At 43.4% G+C, this 25,685-nt stretch overlaps 1 protein-coding gene across 1 annotated transcript in view; it reads right to left on the reverse strand.

Annotated features, from left to right (window-relative positions):
* The window catches only part of ADD1 (adducin 1), a 191,368-nt gene that overhangs the window by 130,780 nt on the left and 34,903 nt on the right, over positions 1-25,685 (reverse strand). The gene's annotated exons all lie outside the window — the stretch shown is intronic.

Genomic DNA, 25,685 nt, shown 5'->3' on the forward strand with positions numbered 1-25,685 from the left:
GAATTAAGACCAGATGTTATAAAACTCGGTGCGAAATTTAATTTACGTTATCCCTGCAAATGCGCTATTATTTTTAATAATGTTAATTATGTTTTCTTTGAGATTGAACAGTTGAAAACTTTTTTGGAAACTCATACCCAGATATAACATAATTGTGGTCCGCAGTAAGATAAGATATTAGTATACATGGAGACCTGAATTGTTACAAGTATAGTTTTTCTTTAATTTTCGCTCTATTTTCTTGTCCTCTCCTTTATTTCAGTACAAAAGCTTATGTAATAGAGAAATATTTCTTTACATGATTATGCCTTGATTGTACTATATTACCCTAACAAGATGTATGCTTGTTATAAATTGAAAATTTAATAAAAATAAAATTAAAAAAAAAAAAAAAAAAAAGAGGCATAATCCGCCCATTTAGACCGCAGATAATCTCGAAATTTCATATCATTTGCCAAAAAGTAAGGATAATGCCATATTTTCGCCGAAGACGGTCCGACCGAAAAATGAAAATCTACCCAAATGGGAGCATGGTCCAATATAACAATACTAGCCGTTAAGCCAGTAACAACGGGCTACATTAAAAAAAAATTTCGGTCCGCTTTCAGACACTGCACCCGTCTACACTTCTTTTCCCTCACTCCTCCTTCCCCTCGCTCATTCACCTCAGTCACTCACCTCCCCTTCCCTCCCTGCCCCCACTCAAACTCCCTTCCCTCACCTCCCTCCTCATTCTCCCTCCCACTCCCTCCCCTCACTCTCACCTCCCCCTCATCCTCCTTCCCCCTCACTCTCACCTCCCCCTCATCCTCCATCCCACTCCCTCACTTTCACCTCCCCCTCATTCTCCCTCCCACTCCTTCCCCTTCCCTCAGTCACTCCCCACTCTCTCTCAATCTCATCCCTCACTCTCATCCCCTCTCCGCTCAGCCACACCCCCTTCCCACTCCCTCTTTTTCTCTTCTGCACATCTTACCCTTCCCACTTACTCACTCATCCCTTTTCCTTCCATCCCCTCATCTTCCCTTTCCTTCCACTATCACCTCATCCACAACCCCTTCCCTCTCCCTCAGCCCTCCTCCACTCCTTTTTCTCTTCTACAGGGCCGGCTGGGAGGGACCAGGCAAAAGGAGGAGGCATTTGCTGACGGAACTGCAGCATGTTAACAGCCTGAGCCTGTCCCTCCGTCGCCGTCCCTACTTCCTATTCTCTCCCCCCTTCCCTGGCAAAGGAGGGCCAGGCTCAGGCTGTTAACATGTCTGAGGAGCCTTTTCTTGGAGCGTCTGACCACTGCGCTCGCTGCTTGCCCGCCTGTCGCTCAGCTTTCACTGCCGCTGCTCCTCCACGCCGCATCCGCCGCTCTCTGTTGCTGGCCCGACTGACGCTGACATACCACCGCCACTGCCGCAAAACGCCGTGTCCGCCGCTCTGACCGACGTGCTCTCTCGCGGCACATTGGGCAGAGTTCTTTGTGCCGCAAATGCGCAGTAGAGCTGCTCCCTACTGCGCATTTGCGGCATGTCGGTCAAGCCTCATTTATCTACTAGATTGTCAATCCTTGCATCGCTTACTAAAAGGAACGTGTGATCGCTAACCAGAAAGTGATCAATCCGTGAGAAGGATGCATGTGCCCGGGACATATGTGTAAAGTCCCAGTCCATTGGGTGTAATAAGCGCCATACGTCTAACAAGTGAAGGGAACTTTCCAACAGCTGAGGACCTCTGCCCATTCCCTGCTCCCGTGTGCGTGACATGGAGGCATCCAAAGTGGCATCGCGGATAGTATTAAAATCTCCCCCAATAACTAGAATCTCATTAAGATAGGGAATTAAATGGGAGTAAAGCCCCCGAAAGAAATTGGGGCTGTAGGAATTAGGGGCATAAACATTGCATAAAACAGTCCGACCATATAATTCAGAGACCAAAATTAAGTAGCGGCCCTGAGGGTCTACTATTTCTTTAGTGATTTTAATAGGGAGCTTCTTATGTATTAAAATGGCAACACCCGCAGACCTCGAGGAGGCCGCTGCATACCGCACTTCCCCCACCCAGTCACAGCGTAATTTAGCATGTTCTGCCGCAGAGATGAGTCTCCTGTAAACAGGCCACTAAAGTCGCTTTTTTCTTCAACAGGGAAAGTATTTTAGAGCGCTTGACTGGGGAGTGTATCCCGCAGACATTCCAAGAAACAATCCGTGTGTGATTACTCAGTGTTTACCAAGAAGTCAATTATAAATGCTTGAATGTCAGAAATAGCATGGTGGAAGCCCCTCCAGCTAGGGCTCCCCCCAACTCTCACCCCCCTCGGTGGAACGAAACAATGTAATTCTGCTTCTGCTACCTGCATAACATTCGTCCCCTCACTTTGTGTTGCCTCTGGTTTACCCACCCCCCACCCCCCATCCCCACCACCCCCAACCCGTCTCCCTCCCCCCCTCAACTGTGCCCACCTCCACCCAACCAAGTTTGCAAGACTGTTCCCCTTGCCATCCTCCCACAACCTACCCCACTGCGCTTCCATAGTGGAAGCGAAGAGATCACGTAATGATATGTCCATGACCTCGACCCACCCTCTTCCTCGGGCAGTGAGTAGCAAAAGCAATGAACAGAAAACATATAAACATCACTGAAGTTTTCCCTGTGAACACAAAAAGAAAACATCCAAACTCAGGTAATCAAGTAAAAGAAACGTATCTTTTAACACAGTCAGATACGAGAATCCAGCTAGAAAATTCATCCAAAAATGAGCTAGGCACCAAAAAAAACCTGCAGATGATACAAAATTGTTCAGAGTAGTTAAATCACAAGCAGATTGTGATAAATTGCAGGAAGACCTTGTGAGGCTGGAAAATTGGGCATCAAAATGGCAGATGAAATTTAATGTGGACAAGGTGATGCATATAGGGAAAAATAACCCATGCTATAGTTACACAATGTTAGGTTCCATATTAGGTGCTACTACCCAAGAAAGAGATCTAGGCGTTATAGTGGATAACACATTGAAATAGTCGGTTCAGTGTGCTGCGGCAGTCAAAAAAGCAAACAGAATGTTGGGAATTATTAGAAAGGGAATGGTGAATAAAACGGAAAATGTCATAATGCCTCTGTATCGCTCCATGGTGAGACCGCACCTTGAATACTGTGTACAATTCTGGTCGCCGCATCTCAAAAAATATATAATTGCGATGGAGAAGGTACAGAGAAGGGCGACCAAAATGATAAAGAGAATGGAACAGCTCCCCTATGAGGAAAGACTAAAGAGGTTAGGAGTTTTCAGCTTGGAGAAGAGACGGCTGAGGGGGGATATGATAGAGGTGTTTAAAATTATGAGAGGTCTAGAATGGGTAGATGTGAATTGGTTTTTTACTCTTTCGGATAATAGAAAGACTAGGAGGCACTCCATGAAGTTAGTATGTGGCACATTTAAAACTAATCGGAGAAAGTTCTTTTTCACTCAATGCACAATTAAACTCTGGAATGTGTTGCCAGAAGATGTGGTTAGCTGTGTTTAAAAAAGGATTGGATAAGTTCTTGGAGGAGAAGTCCATTACCTGCTATTAAGCTGACTTAGATAATAACCACCGCTATTACATGGAAGAGACTTAGTTTTTGGGTACTTGCCAGGTTCTTATGGCCTGGATTGGCCACTGTTGGAAACAGGATGCTGGGCTTGATGGACCCTTGGTCTGACCCAGTAAGTTATGTTCTTATGTTCTAACGTTCACCTGTGTTGTCTAGAAGCTATCCTAGAAAATCTTTCCTTCAATTCCTGAAAAAAAAACCTTGAAGCAACAGAGCTTCCTTAAGTGTGATATCTAAGTCAGAACCCAAGAGTATAACAATATGGGTGTCAAGCTGAATGCTGTGCCATGGCAACTTCAAAAGATACAGGATTTTCCCCTACCGTGTGTTCCCACACATCACTCCAAAAGGCCGCTATGCAGAGCGAGCATATTGTGAGTTCTCAGAAAGCACCAATTCCCAATGTGAAATCTTGTGATTATTGCGGCAAAGTCATCCAAAAATGAAGAAAACAAAGTCTCAGGGAAAAATAACCTGTGTGACACTAGGGATTCATCCCTCAGGTTGTAACCAGTCTGTTACATGGCTGAAATCTTACTTGCCCCAGCCAACTCCTAATTGTGGCCAAAGTTATGTAGCAAGTATTTGGGGAAAAAAAGAAAAAAAAAAACAGTTTAGGAATCCAGGGAATCCACGAAAGCCCGGGCCAATTCCACAGAATCAAAGGTATGGACCTTGTCTGCGCTTCAAATCTGCAAGCGCACTGGGAACAAGAGAGCAAATTTGATACCTCGGTTGTGCAAAGTGGAGCAGAGGGGTGAAAATCCCCGCCTGGCCTTGGACACTGATGCTGACAAATCCTGGAAGACTCTGATGGAATGTGACTGATCGTGTAATTCCTTTTTCCAATAGGATGCCCTCCAGAGCTCAGCCTTATGAGCTGAGTTTAAAATTTTGGCGACGACCAGCCAAGGACGCCCCGACGGTGAGGTTTTCGCTCCCAGTCTATGGGCATGCTCTACCACGAGTTTCCCCTGTAAGTGAGGCAAAGCAAGCACCTCCGGGTGCCAAGTCTCCAATAAAGAACACAGGGAGCGCGCTCCTCCACTGTCTCTGGGAAGCCCATGAAGCGCAAGTTATCGCAGCGGGCCCTATTTTCCAGCTCACCAACTTTAAGCTGGAGAGCTTGTAAACTTTTATCTCAGGCCGCCATTTTAGCGTTTATAACCCCCGTGGTATCCTCCAACTCTGAGATCCGTGCCTCTGCCATTTCAAAGCATGGGGATTGCTGCCAGCGAATCTCGAACCTCCCCCAGCTGATTTGTTATTTGCGATAATTTGTCCTCTAAAGCTTCGTGAACCGCTATTTTTATCGCCTCGATGGTTGGAGGCATAAGAGGGGAGGGAGACTCACTGTCCGCTGCGGCCGCCATCTTGGATTCGGGTGCTGTCATTTTTTCTCTCTCTTTTTTGCTGGTCTTTGCCGGCATCGATGACAGCGGTTTCCCCCGAGCCTGGACCACTGATATACGCCCTGTCCCCGATGGTATGTAGTGCTTAGCTAGGAAGCAAATTTGTGGTCAGATGTGGCGCGATTGGTGGGGCGGGTTTGGAGCCAGGGAGAAGCGTGTCCTCTCGGCTACCACATCATGTGATCCTCTCCCAACAGATTTTAAAGCCTCATATTTATTTTAAAAATTTCTAATTCACACATATCAAAGTTCAAAGTGGGGTACAACAAACAGCAACAATCAAACAAAGGCAGCTAGCAGGATCCCAAACAGTAGACAGTTCTCATGCTGTATCCCTGAGTGTTAACAGCATGGGATCTATCTACTGTAAATGTTTAAAGTATTTAGCTGTAAGATACATATTTTATAAACCCTCAGTGTGGGGATTTTTGAGTAATAAATTGGTCTAGGCACCAGTGGCCATCTCTTCTCTTATCTCCACTGCTCCTACTTAATTCCATCTGAAGATTTAATCCCCTAAATTCTCATACACAAAATACTAATGATTCAGTAGGCTTCCTCTTATTTCCTTTACTAGATTTTGGTCAGATATTGCTTGGAACTGTGCATCCCTCCCTTACTCTTTTAGTGGCCTGATAGCATTGATGATGATCTTGATGATTCTTTTTGACATATTGTTGTATTCTTGTTTTCCTTATCATTACAATTGTGTACAAGAGGTTTTTATTCTTGGTGATGTATTAAAAATCAATAAAGAAAATTAAAAAAAAAAAGTCAAATTTTCACTCCTCCCCTATACCTCCAACATGCCCCATCATTCACTATCCTCCATTCCCTGTTCCTCTTGCTTTTCCATCCAACAATAAAAAAACTGCAGCCACTTCTCCTAACACCATCTTCCTAAATCCCCTACCTCTGCTCATTCCCCTTAGTCCCTATGTAAATAACCAGGTTATGTCCTTCTTATGAAATGTTAAATAATTTAATTCAAGCTGGACCTCCAGCAGATTAGAGTTCCACAACACTGGGCCAAAGCACGAGAATGCAGATGTTCTGGTACAAGCTAATCATACCTACGGAAATGTCAGTGCTACCAACAGAGCTTGCTGGGATGATCCTAGTGATCTCTGTGTCTTATGGTATGACAACTCTGCTAAGTAAGAGTGAGTTTTAAAAGCTGCACGCACACATATAGGACATGTGTATGTCCACCCAATTTTTAAAGTCTCCTATATGCACACATATCTCCCGATACATGAATCTCTCACTTGGAATGAAAAGGGGGCATGGTGTGGGCAGGACAGGGTATGGCCAAGAGATGTGCACACAAGTACCTATGCACACGCCCAGACCCATTGCCATTTAAGTTTGTGATACTGAGACAAAAAAAAAAAGGCATCCTTGAGGGTTTTAAGGAGTCTACAGTAACGGGGGAAGTGCAGACTAAAGAATCCGAGAGTTTAAGGACCTAGCACTAAACTGCAGAAATTACTTACCTGATAATTTTGTTTTCCTTAGTGTAGACAGATGGGCTCAGCACCAATGGGTATAGTGTAGTCCTGATAGATGGGAGATGAGTCAGATTTCAAAGCTGACGTCAGCCTACATAAACCTGTGCATCATGCCCACCTCTTCAGTATTCTCCTTGAAAAGCAATTGTGGATATGTGTGCTTTAATAACTTTATTAACTTGGTTAACTTTATTAACTAGGACTAGTTCAACTGATTTCCAAACTGGAGACCGCCAGTGCACTCAACCGGATAACGCCGATACCCGGCAACAATGGGTGTCTTGAACTAGGGGTACTACCTGGCTTACCCCGTGTTTGTCTTGTTCTCGGGGTTTTTTCACCTGAAGTTTCCGGATTCCAGGGCAGCCGTGGGCGGGATGCTGAGTCCATCTGTCTACACTAAGGAAAACGAAATTATCAAGTAAGTAATTTCTCCATTTCCTAGCGTGTAGCAGATGGACTCAGGACCAATGGGATGTACAAAAGCTACTCCCGAACAGGGCGGGAGGCTGCCCTTGGCCCACTTAGCACTGCCCTTGCAAAGGTTGTGTCCTCCTGGGCCTGGACATCCAGGCGGTAGAACCTGGGGAAGGTGTGTATGGAGGACCTTGTTGCTGCCTGACAGATCTTGGCAGGAGACAGCATCTTGGTTTCTGCCCAGGACACTGCCTGGGCCCTTGTAGAATGGGCCTTGACTTGTAGAGTTGGAGGCATCCCTGCCTCTACGTAGGCCACCTTGATTATTTCTTTGATCCAACGGGCTATAGTTGCCCGCGAGGCCGCTTCCCCCTGTTTCTTCCCGCTGTGAAGGACGAATAGGTGGTCCGTCTTTCGCACAGATTCCGATCTTTCCAGGTATTGGACTAGGAGTCTGCCGACGTTAAGATGGCGAAGAAGGCGTGAGTCTTCATGTTTGTCTGGAGATGGTAGCGAGATGGTTTGGTTTAGATGAAATTGAGAAACCACTTTCGGTAGGAAGGAGGGGACAGTCGTAGCTGTATGGATCCTGAACAATTCCCGACAGGATAGAGCTTGAAGCTTGGAGATGCGATGGGCTGAACATATTGCCACTAGGAATGCAGTCTTCAACATCAGGAGCCATAGTGACAGACCACGTGTTGATCTGAAGGAAGTTCCTGCGAGGAAGTCTAGTACTAGGATTGAGATTCCATAGGGGTACCGGCCACTTTAGGGGTGGTCGGATTTGTTTGACCCCTCTCAGGAAACGGGAAACATCTGGATGGGTTGATAGACTGATGCCGTCTACTTTGGCTCTGAAGCAGGCCAGCGTGGCCACCTGAACCTTGAGGGAGTTGCGACACAACCACTTCTTCAAGCCGTCCTGCAGAAATTCCAGGATCATGGGGATTTTGACTGTCTGCGGAAGGATCTCGTGATCCTCACACCAGGGTTCGAATACTCTCCATATTCGTATGTAAGCTAGAGATATGGAGAACTTGCGTGCTCGGAGCAAAGTGTCAATCACTGCCTTCAAGAATCCGCTCTTCTTCAGGCGAGTCCTCTCAATGGCCAGACCGTAAGAGAGAATCGATTCAGGTCTTCGTGGAGGATCGGTCCTTGCCGGAGCAGGTCCCTGTGTGAAGGAAGGCACAGAGGGTTCCTCGCAAGAAGTCTTTGCATGTCTGCATACCATGGCCTTCTTGGCCAGATCCTGTGGTGTTCTATCTTGTGGATGATCCTGCCCAGTAGTGGCCATGGGGGAAGGGCGTACAGCAGGTCTTCCTGTGGCCAGGTCTGGACAAGGGCGTCGATTTCCTGGGATTGCAGTTCTTCTGCAGCTGAGAAACTTGGGAACTTGGGCGTTGGACTAGGTTGCCAGTAGATCCATAGCTGGGGTTCCCCAGTAGTTTACTATCAACTGGAAGGCTGTGGTCAACAGTGTCCATTCCCCTGGATCTAGGCTCTCTCTGCTGAGGTAGTCCGCAGAGATGTGGGAGGCTGAGATCCCTTGCAGGTTTGTTTCTGCCCATGCCATGAGGGGTCTATTTCCAGGGACACCTGTTGGCTCCTGGTTCCTCCCTGGTGGTTGATGTAGGCAACTGTTGTGGTGTTGTCAGATATGACTGACAGACTCGCCCCGGAGTCTGTGGCCGAATCGTAGACAGGCTAGTCGGACTGCTCAGGCTTCCAGCCAGTTTATGTTCCATCCCACCTCTTCTTTGTCCCACTGCCCCTGGGCCATCAGTTCCTTACAGGGGGCTCCCCACCCTCGCAGGCTCGCATCTGTGGTGAGCAAGATCCAGTTCGGTGGGGATAGTCTTATTCCCTTGCTCAGGTGGTCCTCCTGTAGCCACCATTAGAGCTGTGTCCGAACCTCTGCTGGTAGCTGGAGGTGCATGGAGTAGTTCTGGGATGTTGGGTCCCATCATGACAGTAGGGAACGTTGTAGTGGGCACATGTGGGCCCTTGCCCATGGAACAACTTCCAGGGTTGATGTCATGAGACAGAGGACTTGGAGGTAGTCCCATACCCTGGGGCGAGGATAGTTCAACAGTTTTCGCAGTTGGCCTATCAGTTTCCTTCTCCTTGGAGGGGGGAGGATAACCTTGTCTTGCTTGGTGTCGAAGCGGACTCCCAGGTACTCTAGCGACTGGGAGGGCTGTAGGCAGCTTTTGGCTGTGTTGACGACCCACCCGAGATTCTGCAGTAGATTCTTGACTCTGGTGGTCGTCTGGTGACTTTCCTGTGGAAATTTTGCCCTGATCAGCCAATCGTCCAGGTAAGGATGTACGAAGATTCCTTCTTTCCTTAGTGTTGCCGCCACTACCACCATGATTTTGGTGAAAGTCCGAGGGGCGGTAGCTAGTCCGAAGGGTAGCGCCCGGAACTGGTAATGATGGTCCAGTAACGCAAAGCGTAGGAAGCGCTGATGGCCGTGATGGACTGGGATGTGGAGATAGGCTTTGGATATATCCAGTGAAGTCAGGAATTCTCCTAGCTGTATTGCCCTTATGACTGAGCACAGGGTTTCCATGCAGAAGTGTGGTACTCTCAGTTAACGAGTGATGGTCTTGAGGTCCAGGATGGGCCGGAACGTTCCCTCCTTCTTGGGAACGATAAAATATATGGAATAGTGAAATGTATTTTGTTGGTGCGTGGGCACCGGGGTTATCGCCTTTAGGCTGAGTAGTTTTGTCAGTGTGGTTTCCACTGCCGTTCTCTTGGGAGAGGGGGTGGCACGGTGATCTCACAAATTTGGAGGGATGCTGTGGAAGTCCAGATAGTATCCCTCTTGGATGGTTAGGACCCATTTGTCCGACGTTATCTCAACCCATCTTTGGTAGAAGAGGGTAAAGTCTGCCCCCTATGACTTCTTCCTGTGGATGGGTCTGCTGATTCTCATTGTGGGGTAGGCTGAAGCCTGTATCTGAGTCTGCTCCCCTCTTGTTTCTGTTCCGAAAGGACCGGGACCTGCCTTTGGGGGCGAGGTGCTTGGTAGTATGTGTTTTGTACGGTCTAAAGCGCTGTGCTCCTCTGCCCTTGGTTCTTCGGGGAGAGGAGCACTGGTTTCTTTTGTTCCTGTCCTCTGGTTGGCGAGGTACTGGAGATTCGCCCCATTTGTTGGCTAACATCTCCAATTCACTTCTGAACAAGAGGGATCCTTTAAAAGGCATTCTCGTGAGGTTCGCTTTGAAGGTCGCGTCGGCCGACAAATTTCAGAGCCATAGTTGTCTTCTGGTTGCAACTATGGAGGAGACGCCCCTGGCTGAGGTGCGCACTAGGTCTGAGGTTGCATCTGTGAGGAAGGATATCGTCGGTTCTAATGTTTCAGTGGACGTGTTTGCATCTCTGGAGAGAAGCAAGCAGGCACTTGTTACTACAGCATAGCAGGACGCGATTTGCAGGGTCATTGCTGCTACATCAAAGGACTGTTTGAGGATGGCTTCCTGACGTCTGTCCTGGGCATCCTTGAGTGCCGCTCCTCCTTCGAGCAGGATGGTTGTGCGCTTAGAGATGGCGCAGACCATGGCATCAACTTTTGGGAACCATAGGAGTTCCTTGGCCGTGGGTTCCAGGGGGTATAGGGCTTCTAAGGCCTGTCCTCCTTTGAAGCTGGCCTCCGGGGCATTCCATTCCGTGTCAATCAGTTGCTGTATGGCCTGCAACATTGGAAGACAGCATGAGGCTTGATGGAGGGACACCAGGACGGGGTTAGACTTTGGCTCCGCTGTGATACCCGTGCCTGGAATGGCCAGCATCTTAAGGGTCAGAGACATGAGAGCTGGTAACTCGTCTTTGGAGAAGAATCGCAGCATGGTTCAGTATGATTCCATCCCTGGGGGGGATTTCCCCTTCCTCCAGGGTGTCAGTCTCGTCCCCCGAAGTGTCAATCACCTGTAGGGAGGCTCTTGCCTAGATGGGGCACATCTCGAGTGGTCCGAGAGGTGCTTGGAAGATCTTGTGCTTCTGGTGAAGACTGGGACTGTGTCGCCGGCAGTACCGATTGTGCCTGGACAAAGGTTTGTATTCCTTTAAAGAATTCCACCCAGGAGAAGATCCCTGGGTCCATGTTGAATCCTGGCGTGTTTATGGTGGAAGCCCCCAAGGTGCCTTCCTGTGTAGGTGCAGAGTCTGAGATACAGAGGTCTTGGGTACTATCATTAGTGGATCTGGAACCCTCTACTGGCTGTGGAGGGCCTTGCTTAGGTTCCCCCTGAGTCTCTTCGCACTGCTGGCATAATGTGGAGGCCACTTCAGGTTGCGCAGCTCTCAGGTGGCAGGCTGGGCAGAGGGCTTGTCCCTTGATCTTTTTGGCTGGCGGTGCCATGACTTGTGCGCGTGGAGTGATTCAATACTTGTTTGTGCGCGTTGGTATGCGTGCCGGGAGGCTAAGTTGTGCGCTCTGGGTGCACCGAAGATGTGCGTGCGGGATGTGCGTGCAGGCTACCACTTTGTGTACCTGGGCAAGATGTGCGCGCCACTGTGCGCACAGGCCTATTTGTGTGCTCGGGTCGTTTATGTGGGCCGCTATGCGCCCGGCACTCGCTGGGCACACAGCACAGATGTGCACAAGTCAGTTGTGCGCCCAGCTCGCCGCTGTGCGCATGGCTCAGTTGTGCGGACAATACGGCGGTCAAAGAGGGGAAATGGCACCAACGACCATGCGGGCAAGATGGCGACCCCCCCAGAGGGTTTCCACGTGTGTGGACCCTCGCACCGGATCGGGGTCTAGCTCAGACGGAGCTGCTCAACCCGATATAAGAGACGCCGGAAAGGACAATCTGTGCGGCAAATCGAGCTTTGGAGACCGGAGTCTTAAAAGAACGTTTCTATCTTACCTGGTCTCGGTGTTTCCTGGTCTCGTGCTGGGCGGTCTCCGGCTGCGGTGGAAGAGGGGAATACCTTCACTGCCGTGCTTGATTCAACACCCGCTGCCTCTAAGCCACCCTGGGGGCTAAGTCCACGCCGGGGAGTCGGCTACCAGACCGAGGCTTACCTCTGCGGGATCTCGGAAATCACCTCAGGAATTCTCGACTGGGGGAGGGACCCTTAGATATCACTGCAGGAGAGCGGGACTTGTCTTCTTGAGGTAAATTTTCTTTCTTTGTTTTAGAATTCCTACCACTATTCTAGTGTGTGGATGTGTCCCTATCTGCTTTAGGAGACAGAGAAATACTGAAGAGCTGAGCATGCTGAATGGGTATATGTAGGCTGACGTCAGCTTTGAAATCTGACTCCGTCTCCCATCTGCTATCAGGAGTATACTATACCCATTGGTCCTGAATCCATCTGCTACATGCTAGGAAATGGGCAAACTTGTGGACAAACAGATGAAACTGGTAATGGCGTGCATGCACACCCGTTATAAAATTCCCCCACTTGCGTGGCTCAAACCTGACTTTGCATGGTTATGCATGACCACTTGCAAAATTGGGCAAACACATATGCTCACCTAGGCTATTTTATAACATATGTGTATGTGCATGTATGTTATAAAACTGACATGTCCCAGGGCTCGCACCAATGCACGCATGTATATTTGCACCTGTTTGAAAGTTATTGTCTCTGGTGGTTTGCCCAATAAAGACATTTAAAAATTAAAGCCATGATCTTAAACTGGGGATTCTGCTCCACTAGGAGCCAATATAATGACCAAAGAATAGGGGTAAACATGGTCTTAATCTTTCTTCCCTGCTATTAAACAAGTTGTGGCATTCATCTTATGAATCATCACCAGTCACCATTAAATGGGGGGGTGGGAGAGGGAACTCTTCAGGAAAACTATATAGTAGGGGGAAAAAAAGATCAGTTATCTGTAAGCTAATATAAATAAAATTTCAAAATACCACCTAATACCTGGTATTGATTACCCTGGTTTGTCAGAAATAAAGGCCTTTAAATGAACAGGATCAACAACAATTAACTTATTCCCTTGATATACAATGATACATTTACAAAGCAACTTTAAGAAGGATGCCTCCAAATGAACTAATTTCAACTGTAGAAAAAGCTTCCTTCTCAATTGGGTTTCTTTAGCAATGTCAGGAAAGATTTGAATCTTCTGACTGCAAAATAATTCATTTTTGTAGCTGAAATACTGTCTGAGCACCATTTCCCTTGTCTCAGAAGAAAAGTAAACAACAAAGTAGCTCTGGTAGAAATTAAATTGTGTGAATCTTGCAAACACAATGAAAAATCAGAACTCTCAAGAGGGACAAGAACATCCATAGAGCACTTAACTACATTGATAGTAAGGGGCTTTTTGGGTTTGTTTTTTTTTTTATTGGGCAAGTAATAACTTTAGAGAAAAACATTTTAAAGGAAAACTAATATTTCAGCAAAATACTTTTTAAGCAATTCTATAGGTGATAACCACCATGTTTTAGGAAAATTTAACAAATATAAATTCCTAGCCCACAACATATTTTCTAAAGACTCACATTGATGATACAACAGTACTTTATCCTTAATACCAACAGCCTTAGGTTGATTGCAATGTAAAACAGAAGATGACATAGCAGTAAACTGATTTCTATCCCCCCTAATCTGTTATCTAATTCAGACAGCCTCGTGGAAACTCCAACAGAATATGTGCACAGTCGAATAACAGTATTGGCTAGGGAGGTTCGAGTGTGTGACCACCTTCCATATGTCTTTGAGAATCACTTCTACAGGTTCAGGCACAAGCCCTCCTGCATCACTTCCACCAAGACCTAGGGGTGGACTTACAGCCTTACCGCAAAATCCTTGCAGTTTCATGAGTACATCCATATCCATAGGGCCAGATTGCATAACATGTGTGTGGGCGTAGATTTGTTTGCGCAACCCGGCGTGAACAAATCTACGCCCGAATTTATAACATGTGCGCATGTTATAAAATCCAGGGTCGGCGCACACAGGGAAGTGCACAATTGTGCAACCTCGCGGGCCAAGCCGAGCAGCCTGCCTCCGTTCCCTCTGCCCTCCCCCCGTACCTTCCCCTCCTTTATCTAACCCGCCCCCCTGATTTTTATTGAAGAAGTTACGCCTGCCTCTGGGCAGGCGTAACTTGCGCGCGCTGGCTCTCCATTCCCCAGCCTGGTGGCTGTTCCGGAGGCCTCGGTCCCGCCCCCGGGCTGGCACCACACCCATGGCCCCACCCCTGGAACGCCCATTTTTTCAAGCCCCGGGACTTGTGTGCGCCGCCGAGCCTATGCAAGATAGGCTTGGCGCACGCAGGGGGAGGCAGGGGTAAGTTTTTGGGGGTTGCGCGCATATCTTACGCATGCAACCCTTTGAAAATGTACCCCTTATTGTTTATGTCTTTGTATCATTTTTTTCTTTATTTCAATCCTTGTATTGGATTAAAAGTTAATAAAAATAATGGGGAAAAAAACAAGTTGTGGTGTTCTGCAGTAATTGTAGCCATTTTAATCTAATCTAATCTTTGGGAGCCCCTGATACAGGGCATTACAGTAATCAATTTTCCCAAGCACAAAAGCATGGGCCACAAATGCAACAGATTTTTTTTGACCAGTAATCCATGTAACAGTTGGATATACCATTGGGATATAAATATATTCACCACCACATGAGATCTCAGCATCCATCCGTAACTATGAATCCAGATAAATGCCCAGACTATGCACCACATTTCAGTTTCAAACTATGACCCAAAATTGAAGGATAACTGGTCCATCTACTCACTTAACAGTAACTCTACTTGGTTGGATTCCATTTCAGCTTAAACCACTATAACCATGCTGCTAATGCTCCTAAGCACACAAAGATTTGATATACAGAATGTTTGGTTACCATTCAAGGATGCAACTGATAATGTCATCACTGAATGTGTGGCAGCGTACTCCAAAACCTTGAACCACCTTCATAATAACGGCCATACAGATATTGAACAAAAGTGGTGACAATACTGAACCTTTTGGAACCCAAAATTCAAGTATAGGGTAGACTGCCCTCCATTCTATAAGACACTACCAGTCCTGAGAGAAATGAGGGCAACCAACTTAATAGCAATCCACTCACTCCAATCTCATCTAAATGTTTAAGCAAAATACCATGTCAAGGATATCGGCATAGAATGCTGGCAACTCTCTGTTCGCAATTATTGCAAAAAGATCTTGGGAGCTCCCCAGTGAAGGGAAATGCTCTTCACTATACTCTGACAGTCTGCCTGCCAGAGTGTATTTTACCCCTGCCAGACAAGTATCTTTCAAGGTCATCCCATATGATGGTCCAGTTCTATAGTCAAGACAGCTTCCTGATACAGGAGAGCCTAGTTCTTCCCTTTTTATTTTGAAACTTTTGTTTGATGGCTTGTAATGTGTGTTTTAAAAAAAACACTGAGAACACATTCTCTCATTACAATGAAGCTGTTATTTCCCCCTTTCATAGATAGTGCACATTTGATTACTGAGTAGTGTTTATAGTGTTACATAAAAATGTATGCAGTAAATGTCAACTACTTTCCACCAGTCCAATAAACACCCAAATATTATATTTCTCTAGTTAATCCTTTAATGTACAAGTAGTCTGTTCTAATAAAGTAATCTCTGCATCTGAACCATGCCACAAGCTGTGGTGTCAACTTCCAAAAATATATGATGATCAGTCTTGCTGCACGTAGCCACAGATATTAATGCTTTAAGTTTTTAGGTGACTCCTTTTTCTCCTAACAACCTAGCACACATAGCAGTGGGATAATTTCTTGTTTTGTAATTAATTTTTTATTAAACATTTCACAAGTTTGTACCAACAAAATATTCTTAAACATGACAAATCCATATCCGGTGATAGAGACAAAGTACAGTTATTTGCGTCACTGTGATCATAATGTCTTCCATCATGCGTCGTACAGCAGAGCGAAACAAATTGATAAAGGGGATGGAACAGCTCCCCTATGAGGAAAGACTAAAGAGGTTAGGACTTTTCAGCTTGGAGAAGAGATGGCTGAGGGGGGTTATGTTAGAGGTGTTTAAAACCATGAGAGGTCTAGAACAGGTAGATGTGAATCTGTTATTTACTCTTTCGGATAATAGAAGGACTAGGGGGCACTCCATGAAGTTAGCATGTGGTACATTTAAAACTAATCTGAGAAAGTTCGTTTTCACTCAACGCACAATTAAACTCTGGAATTTGTTGCCAGGGGATGTGGTTAGTGCAGTTAGTGTAGTGTAGTTGATTTTTTTCTTTTTATAGAGTTAGTGAGAACTTATTCTTTTAGGGAGTAGGAGTGGAAACAGACCACTACATCCCGTGGTCTGTTAGCTATCTTCGGGCCCAGCGGCCTATGTGCTCTCTCCAATTTTAAAGTCAGATCGGGCTGTTCCACATTGTTTTCTTCCTCCAAAATGACAGATCTTCTCAACCACTGAATTGCAATCCGAGAACTCCACGGTTTCAGGTATACCCCGGAATCGCAGGTTACACCTATGATTTCTATTTTCAAGACCTTCAATTTTTTCAGACAAGGAGGCACATTGTAATTGTAAGGCAGCATGGTCCTTCTGCAATACTTGCCAGGCCTCTGCTTGTGAGTCCAGGCGCGTTTCAGACTTGTTGATCCTGCAGCCTAGTTCCGCCACGTCCTCACGGATCTCCACAATTAGAGTTGTTACCTCCTGCTTGTAGGCTTTAATATCACGCCATAGCTCGCCAAACCAGTTGCGTGGTTCGGCTCTTGTCAGGAGATCAAGTCCCGGACTAGGTGCCTCTGATGTCGGGTCCACCGGAGGATCGGGCGAGTCATTCGCTGGCATTTTTTCTAAATCAGTTTCAGAGCTCTCGTCCGTTTTTGTATAAGAAAACTTGCGGAAGTCTATAGATTTCCTTTTCATCGACACTCACGTGCTCTTCACACCCCAGCTGGTTGCTTCTGAAGTTCGGATGTCTGCGATTTAAGCTGGATTAGCCCATTGTTTTGGGTAGCTCAATTTCAGGCTGCTATCATAGGCAGTGACGTCACTTCCTTTCTCCAGCAGAGGGGTAACTTCTAACCACTAATAATTGCTATCTTACCTTTGACATCTAATCAGAACTTTTTAACTTCTCTGCAGTACCAGCACATGTATAAGTTATATATCTGCACTCCCTTTAACAGCAGTTTGCTGTGAGAACAGTCTGTTCTCACAGCAAAGTGCTGTGAGAACAGACATGTACAATGTTTATTTAGAAACATTTATAACCGCAGGTCCTAATAACTTGCTTCCTGCAGAGTGCAATATCCATAATTAAATTAACAGCTTTCACATTGAATTTGACAAAAAAAAACCCTAAACATTTAAATCAGCATAAAATAATTTAACCAATAAAGCGCATCAAGGCATAAATCATAAAAACCAATTTATTATTTTTTTTTATATCAAACGCCAAATTCTCTGCCAAGTCTCCTCCTCATATTCCAAGTGAAGATCTTGATTTCTACATCCTGTCAATGCTCTACTTGTTGCCACCTTTTTACCTTCCATATTTAAATAGCAATGATGTTGAGTTATTTTAACAGCAGATTATGTGCATTTTCTTCACTACAATCCTTTGCCACAATATATCCATTTCAACGGAATCCCCATACAATTCTCCTTATCTGCATGATTACATAGTGGTTATGGGTTATTTCATATTGTGCTTAATTTAGCAAATGTTTTAAAGATTGAGCCCTCATAAATTTGTTCTAAATATTTCAGCCTCACCTTTTTGCCACAAATATATACATCTGCTGAAAAATAACCTTGAGTTAACATACAAAGGAGATCCTCCCACTCTTCAATCCACCTTCCTTATTCACAAGTTGCTATGCCCTCAGAGTATGACACAGATTCGTTCTACAAATTTTATTTACTGTGTTACTTCCCGGTGGGTACTCTAACATTGTAGCCAGACTATGATCATAAACTTGAGAACTTTCTAGCTCTCGCCACTCCTGACCTGTATATCTACTCCTAGCCATCTATGTAATCCTACTAATCTGGCTCAAATACTACAGAGAAAAATTTGGAAGTTCTAGACCACCATAGCGATAGGGTAACTGCAGAATGGTTTATCTAATATACTGTAGTTTTTTATTCCATAAAAAGGAGGAAATTTGACCTCAGCTGAACAAATATACTCTTAGGAATATTGTAGATAATTTGTTGGAATATATACATTAATTTTGGTAGAATTATCATTTAACTAAATTAACTCTTTCAAACAAAAAAATTGGAAGTATACACTATCTATCCAAGTTAGCTTTGAGCTTATGTAGCACTGGTGGATAGTTCAATTTATATAAATCTGCTATATTAGCTGAAATCTGGATCACCACATATCTGAAACTCAATGCAGTAATAGCAAAGCTAGACATTTGGGTATCCCAGTAAGATCTGGGATTTTTTTTTATAGTTGATTTATCATCTTAAGACCTCACTAGACCTTTCCAGGATTCTAATTAATTCAGAAATACATGTGTTACGTTCAGGCTTCTTAGCCTTACCGTTTGTTTGTACTCAGTTATTCAGCCTCTTCAGATACTATTATATGCAATTATTCAGCCTCTCCCTGTATCATTACATGCTCTTGCCTTTTCAAATATATTTAAAACATGTATATAGTCATTTTATACTTATGTGTTAACTCTACATGCTACCAATTTGTTCTATGTAAATGTTTTAAATGTTATATATTTGTTATAGATACATTATATAACCACAATGTTCCTTGTAAACCGATACGATGTGCAAACAGTTATCGGTATATAAAAACCATTAAATAAATAAATAAATAAATGAATGAATGAATGAATGAATGAATGAATGAATGAGGAAAGGCAGCATATCTGCATAAAGTACAATTTTGTGTGATGTATTTTGAAATCTAAACATGGATATTTCTGGTGAAATCATACCATTTGTACAAAAGGTTCTATAGCTAAATTGACAAAAAGGGGTGAGGGCATCCTTGATATATACCTTTCAAACACAAAAAGGGGCAGATTGTGCACCATTTGTTTGGACCATAGCCCTGAATTCTTCCATAAGGGCATAGGTCAAAGTAATCTGGAACTGCAAATTTCTTCATAAACCACAAACATGAAACTCCAAGAAATTGTGTCAAAGGCAGATTTTTAATTTTGGAATGCAGTCTGTATGGAAACATTCAAGGTCCAAATATGAACCAGAATGAATTTTGTAAGAATTTCTTCTCTACACTTGCCAAATTTGATCAGGTATTTTATGAACACCCTCAGGGGCTACTGAGAGGCCAAACAGGAGCATTTTGTATTGGTAATACATGTCCTTTACCACAAACCTGAGGAACTTCCAATGGGCATGACATGGACAGTATGAATGGGAACATACAGTGAATAAACCTCATTGAGAGGGTCTTTTAACACATGGATATAGTAAGTGAGCAAACCACACAGGCGGGTTGTCATTTTAAAAGACACATTAAACAATACAGCTTCCTACAAATAAACCAAAACATATACATATTCCACATTAAAATAGGAACTTTTCAAATTTAAGTGTACCGTAGTTTGTGTATTATTTTATTTATTTATTTTAAAACTTTTCTATACCGTCGTTTAGTGATATACCATCACAACGGTTTACAAATAGGCACATAAATAATTTCGCAATAGATTGTAATTTAACCTGTAGGTGCCGAAATTGTTCAGATACATGATTCAAATACTCTATGCTATATGTAATGTATATTGAAATTCCATTTATGGATTCTCCATATATGCGATATACTGTAATTCTTTAACTTAATATATAAGTGTGAAAAATAAAAATAAAAAATGCATATATGATCTCTGGTGACTTAGTATGCAGAGTAATATATTTGTATACATATCTTTAAAATGTCACCTGCAAACAACTCTGGTCAAAATTAAAAAGCAATTTATTGCAGACAAAATAAAACATTCACTTACCCTTTGTTTTGCTTTATTGATTCTCCAGGATGGCTATTTTCCACTTTTTTCTATTCCTATGCCTTTAGACTTCTTCCCTTCTTTTAGTTAGGCCTTATTTTGCAATGATCCTTTCCATTACCTACATGCTTTCTGTGCTTCCAGCTTTCTCTCTAATTTGTTTTTATAAGTTCTTCCTTTTTTGAACATTCCTGCCCAGATAGAGCAAAGTTGCTTACTTGTAACTGGTGTTCTCTGTAGACAACAGGACAAATCAGCCATACAAGTGGGATGAAGTCACCAGATAGTTCCAATGTGGAATGTGCTCTCTCAGAGTCCAGAAAGACCTAAAAGTCTGAGCATATACACGCGTTCCTGCTCAGCTGAGCTTCAAATATAAGAAGTGGGATTGTGTGAGTGATTTGTCTTGCTATCTATGGAGAACAGATATTACAGGTAAGCAACTTTGCTTTCTTTGTGGACAAGCAGGACTAATTCAGCCCCACAAGCAGGTACCCTTAAGTTGAGGGTTGTGACTTAATCATTTGCTTTGGTTTAACTGGAGGACAGAGGCTGAAGGGAGAGTTGAAGTCATTAGTTAAAAGGGTTAAGTAGTATTGCCTGGCCAAATGACTATTCCCGAGGGAATCCTCTTCAAGACAGTAATGCTTGATAAAGATATGGATAAAGGACCAAATGGTCGCTTTACAGATTTCTTAAATTGAATCAGAATGAGGATGAGCTACTACAGTTGAAGTTGCTTGCATCTGATGAGCCTTCACCTTACTATGAAATTGAATGCCAGAGTTAGCATAACAGTACAAAATAAAGTCATATAACTAAGTAGAAAGCACTTGCTTCTTAACTAATAAGTCCTTGTTTAACTGAGTCAAACAAAAAGTTGAGGCAATTTTCTTTAAAGGTTTAGACACTTCCAAGTAAAATAAAAGATCTTCTGCAGTTTAAAGTATGAAGATTGTGTTCAGCTTTGTTGGAATGAAGTTTGGGGGGGGGGGGGGGGGGGGGGGGGGAGGCATCAGTAGCACTATCAATTGCTATAAATGAAACTGAGAAACCACCTTTGGAAGAGTTCTCAATACTACCCTAATCTTAAAAATTTGTGTATGGGGATATGCAGTACTAAAGACCTGGAGTTTGATTACTCTATGCACTGAGGTTACTGCTACCAAAAATAATACTTTCCAAGAGAAATGTAAGCTCTCCTGATGGCAATAGTTCAAACTGAGGATGTATTAATTGAGAAAGTACTATGTTTAGATCCCACTGAGTGAGTGGGATCTTTATAGGAGGACAAAGATAGAAGCCTTTAATGAATTTGCTACTAAGGGGAGGCAAGAGACTGGAAGACCTGATGTTGGTGGTATGCCACAATAACATCAGATGGAGCCCGTGCCGGGCTCCATCTGATGATGTCACCCATGTGTTAGGATTACCATTCTGCTTGACTTAGGAGGATATCAAAACTCAGCAAGAGGATATAGAAAAATCATTCTCATACTTCAATGGAAGAAAAACTACTGAGACAACTCGCATGGCAGCAGCTGAATGGGAACACCTGCGTGTGCTCAGAAATCATACTGGGCTCTAGGAGAGCAAATAATATATCCGTGCCATCACTCAGTTTGAGTAACTGAATTAGTCCTGCTTGTCTACAGAGAACATGGCAAGGCAACAAGTGTCCTTCCTGGCCAGGGAGATTGGAAGTAAGTTTCCTTCAAGACTTACCCTCAGTGCCATACCTTCAACCTGCAGGGGTGTTGCAGTAGCAATCTTCTCTCTCCCTCCATGGGAATGAATATATCACATTCTCAACATGTCCATCTGCTGCCAGCCCTCTCAAAGAAGAGATCTGAACTTGAGACATGGGGCCAGCTCCTGTTGATCTACATTCCTTCATCTTTCAGTATAAGGAACTCTTAGTGTGAGCTTCTCCATATGGGGTAAAAGATTGTGTGTGCCTGAGCCTTTATAAACCCCTGCTACCATCTTAGGAAGTGGATTTTTAGTTCAGATTTTCTTCATGAGTTGCCCTGCTGAGGGACAGCTCTGCTTATGCAGTCCCTCTGATTATTTTGCCTAGAGAAAGAACTCTGAGGGTTCTCTTCACAGAGACCTGGGTACCAAAAGTCAGTGAAAATGACTGGTTTGATTTCATTGGTAAAACAGAGATTGAGTTGGCCCTCTCAAATTTACATGCTTATTGCTCTCTAGACCCTTGTCTGTTCTGGCTACTAAACAGTCTGAAAGATTCCTTGTTGTATAACCTGAGTAACTTGATTAACAGGACACCTTCCAACAGGGACCTATCAACTTGGTTTAAGAAAGCTGTTTGCCCTATCACTAAGATTATTAGCCATGATACAGATGATCCAGCTGGAAAGAGGCACATTTCTATTCTTCCTCCTCTAGGTAAACTTATCAAAAAACTGGTCCAACCCCAGGTGGACTCATTCCTTATGGAAAACAATGTGCTGCACAATTGCCAATAGCACCGGAACTCTCCTGATTTCTGTTTCTATCCTGCAGAAACTTCAGCACGAAGCAGCAGCAGTAGTAATTTTTTTTTGTTTTTTAAAGATGTATCGGCTGCTTTTGACTCCATGAGTCATACTTTGATGTTACAGCATTCAACTGAAATTGGGACAGGAGGTGCGGTCCTAGTGGTTTTGTCATATCCCCCCCAATATTGGCCCAAAATTTTCTAAATGGCACATCTCATCCAGGATTCTACAGGGGTCTTGCCTTTCTGCATCTTTAGTCAACATCTATATTCATACATTAATTATAATGCTGCAAGACATAGGGATTAATTTTAAAATATATACTGACATTCAGCTGCTGTTTCCAGTTATATCAGGCATTTCTGACACCCATGACACGACACAAACAAGTAGCCCTGATCTCCCCTGCCAGTACAGAGTCATTGGACCTGAGATTAGCCACTTAAGGGACCCCCATATCTCTATTAAACCCTGTGCAAAACCTGGCATTTCTATTTGATATTTCTTTAAACATCTAACAATTACAGCAAGTGGTTAAAACAGGCTTTAAGTTAAGAACACTGCATCTTAAATATAATTCTAGAATGTGACGATTTCTGATCTGTTGTCCAATTATTCATCTTTTCAGTGACTGACTACTACAATGCTTTCTATCTGGGCTTACCTAAATGTCAGTTAGGTGCACTGCAATTGTTACAAAATGCCACTGCACGTTTGGTTTCTAGTTGTCCAACATGTAACATAATGCTTGCATTAAAATCCCTGTATTGGTTCCCAGTAGAGCAGAGGATAAAGTTTAAGACTCTTATCCTTAAGAGAGTAGGCACTTGATCATGAGCGCCCATTTAATGAGCGCTGATATTGCATCGACCTGAGAGTGTCTGAACTCTAATTTCTGGTCCAGAGTTTCAGAGATTTTTTGTTTGGAGAAGGAAGATTTTCTACCTTTCCTTTGATTGCCCTAATTGAATATGTTTTTTTCTATTTTGTTCTTTTGAGACTGAGTGTTTTTTACCAGGGGCTTAGTTTTCCAAATCATCTAGAGGAGGAGGTATCTTTCTGCAAGAACCTGAGGAGCAGCTGTGTCATCCAGAGGAATGGATTCCCATCCATTACAAGAGAGAAGGAGAGATTAATGCATTTTTCAAGAGCGTTTTCACTACTGATTCAAGCGTGCGGTACTCAGGAGGTGAGTGCAAATTCTGTACTACCAGAAGGAGATCTATGGTACTGGTGAAGATTTCAGAAGTATGAAAATTGAGATTTTTTTGTTTTATTAATTAACCAGACATCTAATCTGATCATTCCACAGTGGGAAGAATCTGCTGTAAATTTGGGAGTTAAGTTTACACATTTTCAATCTGAGTAACTGGAAGGAGAAGGAGATAAAATTACTAAGGAATTGGCTTTAATAAAAACTTTGAAGCTAAGCTTCCCCCCTACTGGGAGCCATAGACCACTTAGATGTGAACTTGGAGAGTTATTGCAAATAGTATCTATTTTATCTGTGTGTGCTTTTGGGGACAGTTATCCAGGTGCTCCCACCCAGAGGCTACACCAGTTTGAAACTTCTTGGTTTCATAACAGTTTTTGCTCGTATTTCTCCCATTCCCCTTTATTTCCATCAACTCTTGCTCTCCCACTTAACCATTTTCCTCTTTTATTTTTCCTTCATTATATATGTATCTGTGACATTACTTTTTTTTTTCTTCCATATCTTTTTTCCAATTGAATCTCTCATCTTGCTCATTTAAAACATATTATCCACCCAAATCCTATGTCTATCTTGTTCTACTCCATCCCCATCATTCCTCCCTTCTTCCACTTCTCTTCCTCTTTTAATGTCAAACTTTTGTGAGAGCACAGGAACCTGAAGACTTCATATCCTGCTGCAGTTCTGTTTTAGTGTACCAAGCTGGTCCTGGTTTCTGATTTTTGTTCTGAGTTCCTGGACATGGACTTCCTGTCATGCTCACAGGGCACTTAGCATGCATTTCCAGTAGTTGGAGAGGAAGTAGGAAAAGGAAAGGATTTGGGTCTACAGGTCTCTGTAGTTAGCATTTATGGCTTTAGTCAAAACTCCTTTTGAATCAACAAATTTGTTTCAAATGGTCACTTTTTTTTTTTTTTTACTACACTAAACTACTTTATGTAGTATTGGAGTCCAGCTTGAACTCTGTCCATTTTTCATTGTAATGTGTGCTTGGCTTCTCTTTCAAAAATAATTTCTCACATTTTGCTGTCTTTATGTGCTTGAAGTTATAATACCACATGCATAATCATATCTATCAAGTTCATTCAGTTTTTTCTTGTGCACTTTTTTTTGGTTTGCAGTTTCCTCCTGCTCCCTCTGTCTCCAACTAAACTGGATACCTCTCTTAGCTGGGCTATGATGCCAGAAGCCTTTATTTACAACTAACCAGAGATTTTCTCCCTGTTTAATGCCGTACAGTTCCCTCCAGTCCAGCTATTGCAGCAACAGCCATCAGTCTGATGCTACGAATTGTAGCTCCTTCCAGAATTTGATGCACATGCATCCTGGATTCAAGTGTCACCATTAAGTGATGGGGAAGATGCCACTTCTTGCCTCACTTCCCCCTCAGAGCCTACCTCCATACCACAGCAGCCCAATGAGCAGAAACTGGGTTCAGGAATCAAACCTCAGTTTCTTGCCTGGCTGCATATAGCACTGAATCTGGCTGGCCTTTTTTTTTTTCTAAATCATCATGCACAGTGTGCATTTGCTTCAATCAAATCCCACAACTTCATTAAAATCAGCTATACATCTGAAACTTCCCCTGTTCAAACACATCAAAGGCTTTATTAAGAATCAATTACTTCCAGCTACTAAAGGACAGAATGTTTTAAATGTTTCCATTTTTCAACATTTGTTCTCTAAATCTGAACAAACTACTATGTACCTGCTTCAACTATGCTTTCAGAGTATCCTACCTCTACTACCATCAGACTTTTAGAAGAAATACACAAGCTTCAGTTAACCTTGTTAAACAGGAATGACAATTCTCAAGCACAAGCTGTCATGGGAACCCTAAAGTCTCTTCTCTCATGTCAAAATTAATATATTGTAACCTAAACAAACATTCTATTTGCATTAGCAATAGATGCTGAAGCTAGAACTCCATCTTTTTAAGAATGAAATGTGGAAGAAAAGCTACACTAGAATCATCAAGCTGATTCCTAGTCAAAGGAAATAAAACACATTTCAGAGGCCTTTTCTATGCTGTAGCTTGTTTGTTTAATTTGCTCAAATCAAGAAAGATAAAGTGCTTGAAGAAAACTGAAG

This window comes from Rhinatrema bivittatum, chromosome 1 (assembly GCF_901001135.1).
Source record: "Rhinatrema bivittatum chromosome 1, aRhiBiv1.1, whole genome shotgun sequence".
NCBI classification, from domain to species: Eukaryota; Metazoa; Chordata; class Amphibia; order Gymnophiona; family Rhinatrematidae; genus Rhinatrema; species Rhinatrema bivittatum.